This window comes from Anas acuta, chromosome 3 (genome assembly GCF_963932015.1).
Source record: "Anas acuta chromosome 3, bAnaAcu1.1, whole genome shotgun sequence".
NCBI classification, from domain to species: Eukaryota; Metazoa; Chordata; class Aves; order Anseriformes; family Anatidae; genus Anas; species Anas acuta.
Genome location: NC_088981.1, coordinates 71577096 through 71591291, shown reverse-complemented (window position 1 = coordinate 71591291; position 14196 = coordinate 71577096). Strand labels below are relative to the sequence as shown.

General features: G+C 49.1%; 1 protein-coding gene across 1 annotated transcript in view; it reads right to left on the bottom strand.

Moving 5' to 3' along the window:
- The window catches only part of SCML4 (Scm polycomb group protein like 4), a 52484-nt gene extending 41083 nt beyond the window's left edge, over positions 1-11401 (bottom strand). The window contains exons 1-2 of the mRNA XM_068677772.1: positions 10654-11401; positions 9866-10018 (exon numbers count right to left, since the gene is read on the bottom strand). The gene's annotated coding sequence lies outside the window, so the exon portion shown is untranslated. The remainder of the gene's footprint in view (positions 1-9865; positions 10019-10653) is intronic.
- Positions 11402-14196: the final 2795 nt, after the last annotated feature.

Sequence of the window (14196 nt, the reverse complement as noted above, 5' to 3'; positions counted from 1 at the left end):
ATAAAAGAGGAGCAGGACCAATGCCCATCTCCAGAGCATCCACGTGGCTAAGGCTGGCCCAGTGCAGCAGGCCAGGGAGGATGCTAGCACTAAGCAGGGTTGGGAGCTCTCAACATTTTCTATTTGCAAAAAAGGAGGCCTCCAGCAGTGCAGTAAGAAATATGAACAAACTTTATAGCAGAAAACAGAAATTGTCGCGATGAGCAGCTTGAGGTGATCTGGCTGTTCTCTGCTGGCATTATTGCCTCCTGTGCTACTCCAGGCATTTCTTTATTGCTTGCATACTGTCCTCCTCAATTATCTTACCAAGTAAATGCATTTTTGACACAGAGACAGCCCTGGTCCTGGGTAAAACCCCCATCATTCCCTGCCTTGCTTGAGTCCGCAATAGCAACTAAAATTTCTGTGCTTTATTCCTTGTTAAATTATGTCTTGTTAAATTATGTCTACTGAATGAAATTACCAGGCCTAATGTGTCCTTATTTGAAAAAAAAGAGGTGGGAAACCCCTTTCCCATCAAAATCTGCTCTACAGGTGGCCTGAGCATTGAAGAAACCGTTTGCTCCTTCTCCTGTCCCACACAAATTGCACCCATGCATGCACACAGCAGCTTGTTTGTTTGTGCTAATTACACCCACATCACAGTGAAGCCCACCAGACCTCCTCACTCTGTCCATGGCCCCGTAGGCAAGCAGGGATGCGAGCCACCAAAAGGCACCGGCCGCTGCACTGCAGTGGGATGGGCACAGCAATGTCGTGGAGTGTTGAGGGCTGGGGCATGAGAAACACAGCCACAACTCAGAGGAGCTGGGAGCTGCCTCAGGAAATAAATTGACCCCCTAAATCTGAAGAAGTGATATTACAAAAGTCAATAGGGAAATAACTTTTCTTAGACACAGCGCAAGAATTTCGCTCATTTCTCACATAAAAGTTATCCTTATCCCTTAGGGACCCGCTGCACTTTTATATTACATTGTGAGCAATAATACTTATAAAAGAGCCGTCCCTTTCTGGCATTAACTGCAGTAGCTCTTAGGTTTCTGTCTTTAGAGACTTCAGGGACCACAGCTTCTGAAGATGCTCCAAGCTTTCATTGCTATGCATGGGAGACCCGTTTTTTACTCAAACCACATTTTAACGTGGGAATCAGATGACATAAATAAAAAGATCCTGAACTTAATCATTAAGTGCAGAAACGAGAAAAGCACGTGCATCACTGCTACAGCCCGCTGTGCCAGCCAGGGCTAGACAGTCACCCCACTGCCACCGCTTCCTGCTCGAGAAGAAAAGCTCTGGTGTGATCCAAACCCTTCGGTAAGCTCACATGGGTTCAGGAGGGAAACCAGAGCCTTCCAATACTATTATCTGCTGGTGTTAACCTAAATTAACATACCCACCTGGCAAGGTGATACGCAGTGTCTGAGATGTATTACACTCATGTCACGAGAGGCAAGGTGAAGCCATTTGTTCGTGCCCTGGTGGGTCCAAGTCCCAGCTGTGATTTGGGCACTGATACACCCCACGTGAAGGCTCGTGGACACCAGATCTGCCCTAGGGGGAGGCTGCAGGTGGCTCTCTAGATGCAGAGCGGACACATCTGGAGTAGAAGCGTGCTGGGAAACTGCAGACATCCCAGACCTCAGACCGTGGGAACACCAAGTGGCAGGTTAGTGAAGCTGGACCAAGCGTGGCTGGGGAGTAAAAGCTCACTGACTGCAGCTGGTCACTGCAGCACACAGCATGCGAGGGTGATGTTTGCCACGGTTTGACTACATCATTAATTTGTTGTTAAATAAACACGCCACTCTCACTTTTCAGAACTGCTTTGGTACATTTCCCCCCCTACAATGAGTCACTTTTTCCTGTTTTCTGGATTATTTATACATAGTGTTTGGCAACAGCCCTCTGTTCATCGCCTCGAAACTTTACACTGAGAACAAAGATGCTGCAGCTGGCTTGTGTGTCATCATGTGTATACCCTGGGCAATACATCTTGCAAAACTGGACTGATTGAGTGTCTGCTTTAACTGCTTTGACCTTTTTTTTATTATTATTTAAAAAAAAAAAAAAAGACACAAGAGATGAAAGGCACCATTGGATGAATTTTCAGTGCTTCTGTCCTTGCAAATGCTGATCAGGAGAAGACATGCTCCAACCAAGCTATGAGGGCAACTAAAGGAAAACCTTCAGGTTAATTATGGAAACGGTTCACAAAGTTCAGCCCCTGTGTCACTCCAGCACTAACTGGTTAGCAGAAGCCTTATATGCTTGTGCCATCCAGTTAAGCCTCCAAAAGAGTGGTCTGGGACCGGAGAAGAGCTCATATTGTGTCCCCACCCCGTGCACATGGTGCTTTTTTCCCCATGACACATTGAATTGCTTAATGGCTCTTGAGGTGCCATTATTTTCATTTTCTATATGTCTGTATCATAAAGTTGGCAACACAGGTCCAGCACAGGATGGTGATGTCTTGTACTACGGCTACATTTCTTCCAGCTCCTTGGGACAAAAATGTGAGTCGCAGAGACAACTCACAGCTCCACAGCAATGCCTGGTGCTGACGAGGAAGAAATGTCCGTGCACACCGTACCCCTGAGGCTGACAAGTCAGCCACTCGTGTCATGTTCTGATTTAGCACTGAGGTTTCCAGACCCGGTGGCAGGGAGTATCTGTGGATCACACGAGAACCAGCAACACATTCATGACTGGTGGCTCCTGATTGCCTCTGGAAAGGAAGACCTCCACCACCTCCCAGGTGCAGCATGTGCTCCTTGAGAAGCACCCAAGGTGCCTACAAGAGCCTGGTGAGGAGGGGGAGCACTCTGCTCCCCCATCCTAAAAATATCTCTAACCCAAAGGTCTTCATAAACACTGCATAAGAAGTCCTGGTTACCTTTGTGACTACTTCTCACACTCCCCTGCAGAATAATTTCAAAATTGTTCAACAAAAGATTCCAGCTTTTAACACTTTTCTCCTGCCAGTGAGAAAGTACAAGTGGTTATAAGACAGATAAAGTATCTGCAGGTCACAGTTCACTCTGCCCACCCACATATAGGTGATGGGGACAACATCCCGAGGCAAATAATCCTTTTTATTGTGTTGTGTGTGTGACCACATCACTCAGGGATGTATTACAAGCGCTTTGGGGCAGTACAGCGTTTGAAGCAATTGGTACGCATCTCTTCATGAAACCTCTCTGAAATTGCAAAGGACAGAAAATAGCAGGTTGAAATGCTCCTTGTATCTCTCCTGGAAATCCAGGGTGAATGCCAATTGATCAGGAGTGCTCAAGGCAGCAGTAGTAAGACAGGCAAAGTGCCCCACTGCCAGTGCCTACCTCTGCATCTCAACACCCAACGTAAGATTCACTCCCTAGCACAGTAATTCAGGTGGCACCCAGCGCCACCTGGGTCATCATCATGCCCCAGACTCTTTGGCTGAAGCTATTTCCTCCGCTCAGAGTTTATCCTATTTTTGCCCTCGGGCTTTCTTAGCTCCTTTATCAGCACTCAGAAGAGATGACTTTATCATGCTTCATGCGGGGAGATCTTCCACACTTGCAGGGAGCCTGCGAGGGACCAAGGCACGGTGCCATCCGCAGTGCATGATAAATGGAGCCCTGCGAATACCAGGAGAAATTTCAGACTTTATTTATTTTCTTTTCCTTCCACTTTCCTCCTACTTTGTTCTCCCTCACAGAGCATGCTCTCCTGGCCTTCCCAGTGCATCATTTCTCTCCTGATGCTTTAACACCCCGACTCTGAGCAGCCCTTTCTAGCAAGCACCAGGCAGCAGGACTGCAGCGTCAAGTTTCCCCCTGCCCCAAAATTAGCATGAGAAACAGGCACATCAGCTATGAGCGCAGGCAAATTTGACCTTTTCAGAGGCTGACTTTATGTATTTATTCTGTTGTCACTCATCTCTCTGTTGCCAAAAAAATATAAGAAAAAAATTGGTGCACTTTCTCCAGCGGCCCATCCTGTGTGGGGATGTAGCCAGTAGCTGTGGGGAACTGCTGCCTCATGGGACTCTGAAGAGTTACATATGAATGAGTTTAGGAGAACTCCTTCACCTCTAAATTAATCATAACACACCACCCACCAGAAGTCTCAGTTGGTCCTGTTCTCCATTTTTCAGTGGGGAGTGCTCCTGCTTGCCCTCCTCCAGACCTCGTACACAGACAACTTTTTTTTTTCCTTCTTGGCACTGGGACCCTCCTTCATTTTTCTTGGGGAGGCGCTGGGAACCCTGGTGACAGGACACTGGTGGGATGCAGCAGCGAGGCAGGACCAAGGTCCCCCCAGCAGAAGCCCTGGGTTTGGTTTGAACTTTGCTTGCACCAAGGCACCGGATAGCCATGCTCTGCTCTGGCTCATGTTTGTTTAAAAATAAAATAAAATAGAACCAGTAGTTGTAGGAATTCAGGAAAGGAAAATCAAACAAACAAAACCAAACAAACAAAACCTTAACAGTTATCTGAACTTTGGTGCTCGTCAGCAGCAAAATGTTATTTTTGCCCTCTGGGCAGGAGGCAGCAAGCTGCTCTCAGCCTGGGGGTCCTGCATCTCCCCCGGGCTGGCAGGTACAGGGGGGAGATATGGGAATGATTCACGTTTATGAACCACCACGGTGAAGCCTTTCCTGCCTACATAAATACCTGCATCAGCCCTTCCTGTGAGACATCCTCCTATCCCAGGAGATCTCGGCTGGCAGAAGGACATGAGGCCTGGCACCAGGTTGATGGAAGCTCACCTGAGCACACCTCTCTTTTCAGCAGGGACAAGTCATCCTGTTTCTTCGCTGGCTCAGCGTCATTCCCTTTTGTCAACAGAGACTGCCACTGCTAATAGTGTAAAAATAATGGCCGAGGACACAAGATCAATGATCATTTTTGCAGTATTGTCTCCCCATTTAATAACCTCATTAAACTAGAAATCATCTGTGGCAGCTATGTCAGGTAGATTTAATATAAGTTTCAAAACACCTGGGATTGTGTGAATTCTACCACCTTTTGTTAATAAAAATGCCTCTGAATTTTAAGGTTTGTCCTAGGAGTCCATTTCCCAGCCACTGCATGGAGCAAGGGGTCCTCAAAATGAGAGAGCCATCTGCCTCTCCACGTTTTAGGGGACACTGAGTACCAGCACCAGAGCAGTGTTTTACCTCGCTGGGCACCCTTTTGAATGACTAAACGACAGAGAGTAAGATGTATTTACATACATTACGGCCTATTCCCCCACTGGAAGACGATTTGTGTAGATAACTTCCATTAATGTTAAAGGCAGTTGTTCACATAAATCCTGACCATGTTAATGGCCGACCAGCCTCCTCTGCACAGCATTTCGTGGTGCTGCATTTAGTGAGCACAGTATAAGCGCAGCTGACTTAATATGCAAATAAATTCAAGTATTTACTGAGCCATAAGAGACAGTTACTAGGCACATCTCTCATTCATCGCTTATATGGAAATAGATGGAGGCTGCCAGACAAAATCAGGAGATAAATGCTATAAACATTTTTGAAGGCGACGGGGGGAAGGGTACCGAGTCCCCAGATACACATAAGTAATGGTCACAGCTTCTTGACAACATCCTCTCCCGTTTATTTTCTCTGTGTGTGTGTGTCCACTGCATACCCACACCGAAGCCACTCCTTGAGGCATCGCCATTCCCTGTTGTAGCTCCAGCCTCTCTCCTGTCCCCCAGGGACACGGCAGGGCCATGGTGACCTGTCCCTGGTCAGGGTCCCTCACACAGAGCCTTGTTGTCACCTGCCCAGCTGCAGGAGAGGAGAACGTTCTTCTGGAAAGGTTGGCTACCCGCTGTGACTCTCTCTTTTCCTGGCACCAAAGCTGGGGTGCCTCCTCTGACAGAGCCTAGGGCAGAGAGAACTTTTTCATCTTCTCTTCTCATGGCTATTCTCTTCAGAAGCTTCACATGAGCCCTCATAAGGTCTGTGCTTTTCCAAGGCAGAGGAAAGATATCTTCTGTAGTAATCAGATCTTTAAAGTGCATCAGATACTGAAGTCCTCCTTCAGTTCCTTATGCAAGATCTTGAAGGTGCCATGGCAAACAGAGGCGTCTTCCACACACGGAGGATGACATGGAGCTATCATCACTTCTTCCTAATGGTAATAAATCAATAACTTTGATTCACCTGTTTACTCCTTTGGATGGAAAACTAGGAAAAGTCCTCTCACTATTGCACAGTTCAACAGCTCACCTCATGGCGGCCTGCAGCTCCCTCAGGAGGGGAGCGGAGGGGCAGGTGCTGAGCTCTGCTCTCTGGGGACAGCGACAGGACCCGAGGGGACGGCATGGAGCTGGGACAGGGGAGGGTCAGGCTGGGTGTTAGGGAAAGGATCTGCACCCAGAGGGTGGTCGGGCACTGGGACAGGCTGCCCAGGGCAGTGGTCACGGCACCGAGCCTGCTGGAGTTCAACAAGCATTTGGACAATGCTCTGAGTTTTGAACCCAGTGCACCCCTTTCCCTGTCCAGTGCTTTCCTCACATCTTAAGGAAATGTCTGAGCATTATCTCTGCCCACCTTTGGAAACTCCCTCCCTCAGTCTTTGCTCTCTCCCCCAACACAGATATTCCCCTCCCCACTGTGTCCACGGATGCAGATAGAAACAAACCTATGGCAAGGACTTTGGAAATCAGAGCATTTTACACATCGACTTCACAAGAAGGACCCCCCCAATCCCAATCCCACTTGCACTTTGAGGATGATTTGGTGGCACCGACACAGGGGACAGGTGGTTTCCTTCAGAAATAAGGTAAGAGGCTCAGGTCACCTGGAGAGCCTAGGTTAGCCCAGCTTTGCCTTTCAGATACAGAAACCTAGACTGATTTCTGGATTGTCTGGATTGACTTAAAGAGTTTGAATGGCACGTACTCTCTGTCTGGGGGTTTGAAGACTGCCTGAACTCCAGCTGGAGCCTCTGAGGATGGTAACAACCATAATTCTCTGTAAGTCTGCTTGTGGCGCAAGAGGAGGTCTTTGGTTAGAAACTTACCTGCACGTGGTGTCCTCCCCATGGCTGGCCAGTAGAAAGAAATCATTTGGGGCCAGTGTGGTTAAATACTTTCATGTCACCAAGGACTTCCTCATTATAGGGCCATGGCTTCTCCCTCTTGCTGGCTGGGTCAGGCCAACACACACCAATGTGGTGTACAATGACAGCTACCTCCAGCCAACCTGCTCCTTCAGAGAAGTCTCAGGGGACCTGTTTTGCCACAATATTTCCATTTTCAGAAAGCTGAAGCCTGCAGGTAGCCCTTCTGGCTGTGGGGGAACTCATTCTCCACAGTCTTCCCCTGCAAGTCCTGGGGCTAGGGTGAGGTGGGGAAGAGGGTGAAGGATGGATGGAAAGCAAACCCTGTCCTTCACATCCCGCAACCGAAATGAATGGAGCAAGCTGAACAGCCGGAGAGCAAAGGGCTGGCATTTACGGCAACGTTTCTCCTGTAGGATGGGAATCACCTCTGAAGATGGGGTCAGGATAAACTGCAGGGCAGCAGCAAACTGCTCAGTTCAAGAGGAATTATTCATCCTTCAGCGTAACATAATTACACATCCAGACTGTCTCTGGGCAATTCTTTATTCTGGCCAAATTTACACTAGTTCCTAAAGGGAGCAGTCAATCTTAATGAACGACTTACAGTTTCATCATCTTCGCAAGGTTTTATTAGAAAAGTAGAATATCACAAATTTACATCTTTAATTAGTAGATTTTAACCCTAGCTTCCCCGCACATCTCCCTTTCTTTTGTCAATTCCTTCATTCTAATCAAAAGAAAACTTGCTGCAAAGATGCTTCCAAGATTGTAGATTATTTTCAGTTTTATTAATCAATAGCAGATTTAGCCACTGCCTTTAATGCGTCCATACATCGTGATTCTGTTTCACACAGCAGCGTGCAATCCCCTTACACACAGATGCACAATTTTGAATGAATTTTGTTAAGCCAGCACAATACAGAGACAATTTTCTTCCTTTGCACAGAGAACCAGTTCCTCATGAGGCAACTTGCTACGACAGAATGAATACACGTCATTCATTATTTCCCTTTCAGGTGAGCCTGCAATATCCTTCCTTGCACACATAAACCACTAACAGTTCAGTCACTCTGCGAGCACACCCGTGTTGACCATCACCTGTTAATTGCTGAAGGTGCTCGTTATGGTCAGCGGGAGAGCTCAGCTCTATGCAAATGCAGCTGACTCCTCCTTTGCACCATTTTAAAGCTGTAGGTAGGGAAGTAGGGCAGGATTTCAGGGAGCTGGGGCATTTCTTCGTCTCACCATCATCCTTTTCTCTTAAAAAAAATCATTGCACTGTACAAGATACTTTATGAAAGTAATCTAAAGCCCCCGAGGATGCCAATAGGTCCTGGCGTGGCCAGGTACGTGGAGGACAATCACATCTCAGCATCACGCCCCCACAGGGCTGGTGGTGGGGCAGGCAGACACACCAGCAAATCCACCTGTGTGTTTCCTGTTCCTGGGCTGTGGACAGCAAACCTTCCCACACCCTGCTTCCCCTCACCTTGCTGCCAGTGCCCTCTTCTTCTTTATTTGATTACCTTAAATGCTGGGGAAGGAAGGTGTTCAAGAGAGAGCTGTCAAAGGTCAGTTCTCTGCTTGCTGAAGCTTGGAGAGTCATTCATGTACCATGACAGCGTGCTCTGTAGTATTTCACTTTTAAACTTTTTAAAAATATTTCAAAATAATTGTTTTGTGGCAAGCACAATGATAAGAGAAGAACTGGGAGAAAAGCCTCTCACTGCAATTTCTTCATTTCAGATACCACAGCTCCCACTGAGCACCCATACCAGCAGGTGAGGAACCTCAGAGCAAGGCATTCCTTGGTCAAGAAAGCAAATTGCCTCTTTCTAACCACTCTTTTCCCCAGAATATGAAAGTACCAGAGTTAAACACTGTTGCTAAATGAAATGATCACAATATCAGAGTTGCTGTGCTCCATTGACAAAGCATTTATCAACTGCAGAGTTTTTGACCTTATGCAGCACATGTACTTTTTCTGTGGTTGGTAGTTTTTTTTTTTTTTTTTTTTTTTTTTTTTCTTGCCACGCTTCCATAATCCACTGCTAACAAGCTCGTGTCCCTGCCAGCCTCTCCAACCCGAACAGCGTGAGCATCAGCCAAATAACTTTTACGATGGGGCAAAAGGGTTCTGCCTCGTTGGGAAAATCAGTGCGACATCTTAATTAAAATGAGAAATCACCTGCAGCCAGAGAGGGCTGGGAGACCCCTGACCTATGCCAGACCACAAAACCTGCACGCTCACATCTCCCAGCCACATCCTCAGCTCGTGTTGAACGAGGCTGGAGCCACGGGAGCGATGCTGACTTACACCAACCCCAGCTGTGTGTAGCTGGACCAGGGGCAGACACTGCACATCGTGGCAGGGATGCTGCAAGCACTGCTGTGGCACAAGGACACTTTTTAGACTGCATCCCTGCACCCCCAAAGAACAACATCCCTGCAGTTTCCAAGTATTTGCTATTTACCCCCCTCCTGTGTGCTCTGCATTTGTCTCTAAACGCCCATTCTGAAAGCCCTTGGTCTATCCTTGAGCAAAGCGCCTTCAGAAGCCTCTTGAATTAAAAACAGGCTGAAACAAAAATCCCCCCCACACACAAGCAGCAAATTTCAACAACTTTTCCCCCGTACCTTGCCAGATGCACTTCACACCCCCGCGACAAGCCCCGTGTGCACCAAACCCACCCCAACTCCTGTCCGCCAGGTCGCTGCTGTGGGATGAAGCCACGGCAAAGCAAACCCTGCAGCCTCTGCCCCGTACCAGCTCCCTGGTACCAGCCACAGAGTTACTCACTGACCCACGCTGGCCTTCACCCTCGGCGAGCTCGGTGCTGGCTGCGGGATGGGGCCGGGGAGGCGGCGGTGGCCGGGGAGGAGCTGGCAGGGTGAGCAGAACGTGCGTGCATCTCCTCCAGGCGTGGGGTCCTCCCTCGAAGTTACCTGGGAAGCACCTGGAAGGGCATAGAGACAGACCTCTGCTACTCCTCGGGCGTGGAGGAGGAAGCCGGCACACAGGCGGCATCGCTCCCTTCAATTTTGCAGCGAAGGGAAGCGACTCGACCGAGCAGCTGGTTGGGAGATCCGAGGAGATTGCAGTGCAACTCATTGCTCCGTCAGCTGCACTAAAAACCCAGCTCTTGTGGTATAAATGCCGCCTGCGAAGTATATTGCAAAGTAAGCTGCTTATAAACCAGCACTTACCTGGCAGGAAAAGAAAAACAAAAAACAGAAACCCCACTTGGAGCCGGGTTTGGGGAAGCAGGATGCTGCCCTGCAGCCCTCGCGCTCCGCGGCCAGAAGTGTGCACAAACTCATGCACGGAGGTGCTGCTGGCACGGCACGGCACGGAGCAGCTCTGCAGTACTCCCTGCTCACCCACTGCACCTTCCCCAGCACATCCCGCGCCGGCACCAGTTCGCAAACTGGTTGTGCTGGGAAGCTGCCTCTGGGGACGGGTGCGGTGCCCCGCAGAGGGTCTCCGATCGAGGAGCTGTAAAGTTCGCGTGCAAGCAGCACAGGAACTGCTCAAACAAGGCTGAAGAACATGAAAATCAGGCAGAGAAAAAGAAGCATGCTTTCCCCTTACCTATTGCCTCTGCTCAAACGCCGGGCAGTGCCTTTAGGGAGCCCGGGCATTTGGAGCCACCGGGCAGAGGACTTTGGGCACATGCACCCAGAGCCCGGCAAAAGCCATCTTCTCCCTGCCTCTTAGCACGGTGCAAGCCTCCAGCAGCTCAGCTCTCCAGCTGCAAACATCTCATTAGACTAATGCATTCAGCACAGGCAGAAAACTCGATTTACCATAGCTACAGCAATGAATTTCCATTACGATGACAGCTTCAACCACATCATGTCCGGAAAACCAGCCAACCACTGCCTTTTAAAGAACACACACATTTTACACGCAGAAAACGAGGGCCCGTGTGCCGTGTCTCCTTTCTCTTCCCGGCTAAACGGAGAAAAAATTGCCATGTCTGCCTAGTTCAGAGCTCCACGACCCAAAAGGTAAAGGCAGACGGACTTTTTTTTTTTTTTTTATTCCCCCACATAGCAGCAGCTTTCGCAGCAGCGTGCGGTGCGGTGCACCGAGCCGAGCGGGTGCTTGCAACATTTCTACATTTTACCTACCCCTCCTCTGTTGCCATAGAAACCTGCCTGTATCATCGTCCCTTTGTCCCGATCCTGCAGCAATGTGGCCCGATACCGAGCTACCGTGAGGGGCAGGACCGGGCGCTCCAGTTTGGGATAAATGAGACACCAAGTGGGGGAGCGGTGCTTGGGACCTTTGTGCCGGCAACCCCAGGAGCGCCTGGGTACTGCAGTGCCCACACTCACACATCTCCACGCACATACACGGAGCCTGGAGCCCACAGATATATCTTACAGGTATGGCCAGGCGATGATATTCATGCTACTTGGAGGTATCGGTCACCACTGCCACGCCGTGGCACTCGGGCAGGATGCGGGACTGGTTTTGCACTGCATTTCCAGCTGCTCGCCTTTTCCTTATCTATCATACCACCAGCAGCTCTCACTCCTCCCCCCCCCCAGTATAACACACATAATAAATAATGCTCATAATAATCCCGTCGCGCTCCATTGACCGTGCTAGATGAGATTGTGCCAGCGAAGGGGCCTGTCGCACAGCTCCCCGCTGCCCACTTCACACACTCACAGGTACCAGTACCCAGAATTTATTGCGAGCCAAAACGTGCTCCTCACCTCGCTTTATTCCCACTCCTCTGAATGTTTCCTCGGATGGCCTGGCAGCCGTGGTCCCTGCTCACTGGTTCTGTGCTAGCCTGGCTTTGCTGGGTTTAGGGGAGCTACAGGTGACCCAGCAGCACAGACGATGGGATGAGTAAGAGCTAAGGAAGGAGAAGAGGAAAAGCAAGGCACCACAACTCTTGGACCCTTCCCACCAGCATCAGCCGAGCCTTTGGTGCTGGAGCCATCCCCAGCTGCAGGGAGGAGGGCATCCATCCACCTGCGGGATGGCCGGGTGCTTGGCTCTCTCTTAAGAGAGGAAAGCTCTGTACCCCTAAAAAAGCACTCAGCTCAGCCTTCATCCTGGCAAAGCCCTATGATTCCCCTTTCTCCTTCTTCTCTTTAATTGAAAAAATCGGGGCCAGTGGGCCAGCACTCACAGATTCCCCGATACGAATAAAATGGAAGGTGGCTGTCAACCCACGCAAACCTCAGTCGTAAGTTCCCTAACAGGGTAAACGGGGAAATGACTGGTTAAAATAAATAAATAAATAAAAAGGTAATTATGTCAGGAGCTTTTAAAAAGCCTGTCTTCTCTTTTAAACTGCTCAAAATTTTGACCGTGACACTCTTAGCCATCCCTGTCGCTTCCCATCTCCTCAGCAGACACGGTGCTGCTGTGGCTCGTCGCGCCCAGCGCTGCTATTCGAGTCACACGATGTTACCGGTGCAGCTTCTTGCAGAAAATCTGACATTAATATGGTGCAATGCAACAGCAAAGTGCTGGGGAGGGGTTCAGGATTTTATATATTTATCATATTTGTTACTGTTGTTGTTAACGCTGTGCGTGAGTTTGCAGTCCTCAAAACGCAGCCCTACTGAGCACAGAGCAAGTTTTGCTCCGTTATGGATGGCAGGGTTCATAAGATTGGGCTCTTTGTAGAGCTTATTTGATGGTAAAAGTTTAAATCAAAGTTTTGAATTTGGGTTTAAGACAAACAGCTGGTTTGTAGGGCAGCACAACTTCCAGGAGCAAGGGAGGATGGGATGGTGTTGGAGGGATGGTTCAAACCCTTTAAATCTGAGATGGTTTTCACATCTGTTAACAAAAGAAATGGAACAACAAAAAAATACAAACAAAAGAAATAGAAAAGCCTCCCACAACAATAAAAAATACAAACTTGGGCTCCCTTCTTCACTGCGTCTTCCCTTCCCCTCCATACTCGACTGAGGGGCAGCCTCAGGTGCCCATCACCATCCACATGGGAATAAGGAGGGGAACAGGGATGGGAACAGCGCTGATCCCACCAAGGGCTGAGCAGGTGCCGGATCCTGACCGCTCACCATCCTCTTCCTCCAGCTGCACCCCCCTGCCAGGCAGGAGCACACCAAACCTCCATCCCAGGCAGGAAAAGCACCGCCGACGTTAACAACCTCCCACAGACTGTCATTTTATTTCAAGCATCACCCTGTAATTTAAACAATTTGATTCTTTAAACAATTACATTCAATTACCTGCGGATTTCCACGAAATCAGAAAGCATTCAGGTTAAGTGAGAAAGGAAATTAAATATCCCAAAACAGCCCCAGCGTGCACAGCCCTGCCGGGTACGTGGGCATGAGATGAGCGAGGTGGGGGCCCGGAGCGTTTCTTGCTGCCATCAGCAGATGTTTGACCATGAGGGTGACACTGGTGACATCCAGCCCCTGGGTGACCACTGCACGAGGGTCTTTCAGGGCTGCTGCCTGCCCGGGTTATGCCCCATATGTGATTTTCCCTGCATCTTTATTAGGCATTTCAGTTTAACGAGGTTTTTACCCGTAAATCTTTCCAGATGCCGAATTAATCACACGACAGCCACCCTTACCCTCCCAACCCCTCCCAAGCTCGGGGAGATACAGTTGGTTAAGGTACGATGCGATCTGGTCTAAGGCAATGAATTTAAACAATCACCTTAATTACAAAAGCACCAGCATCTTTCAAGAAAACAGGTCTCCAGGGAGGGTATCCTCTGATAAGTCATCTCTGATAAGCCCTTTGGATGTATGAAGCTGGGAGGGGGATAGGGATGTGCCTCCTGCCCACCACCTGCCCCCGCTGCGGTGGGACCACAGCACCCCACAAATGGCACTTGGGGAGCAAGGCTGAGCTGCAGATGAATCCCAAGCCCCAGCGTGCCTCCAAGAGGCAAGGGGCAGCTCCCAAAAACCATTTCCCATCCCATGTCCCCCCCTGCAGCCAGTACCTCCTCCTTGCCACTTCGCCCCTGGCTTCAGGACACGGTTATTTCCCAAATCACTAAATGTCAGGTGCGGCTTTGTAATTTGCCTGGTTCTTTATTACACTTATTGATTTTAAAATATTTTAACAGCTCGTTTATTGCTGTGTTAAAGAGCTCAGAAAGGCAATAAAGTCACACGG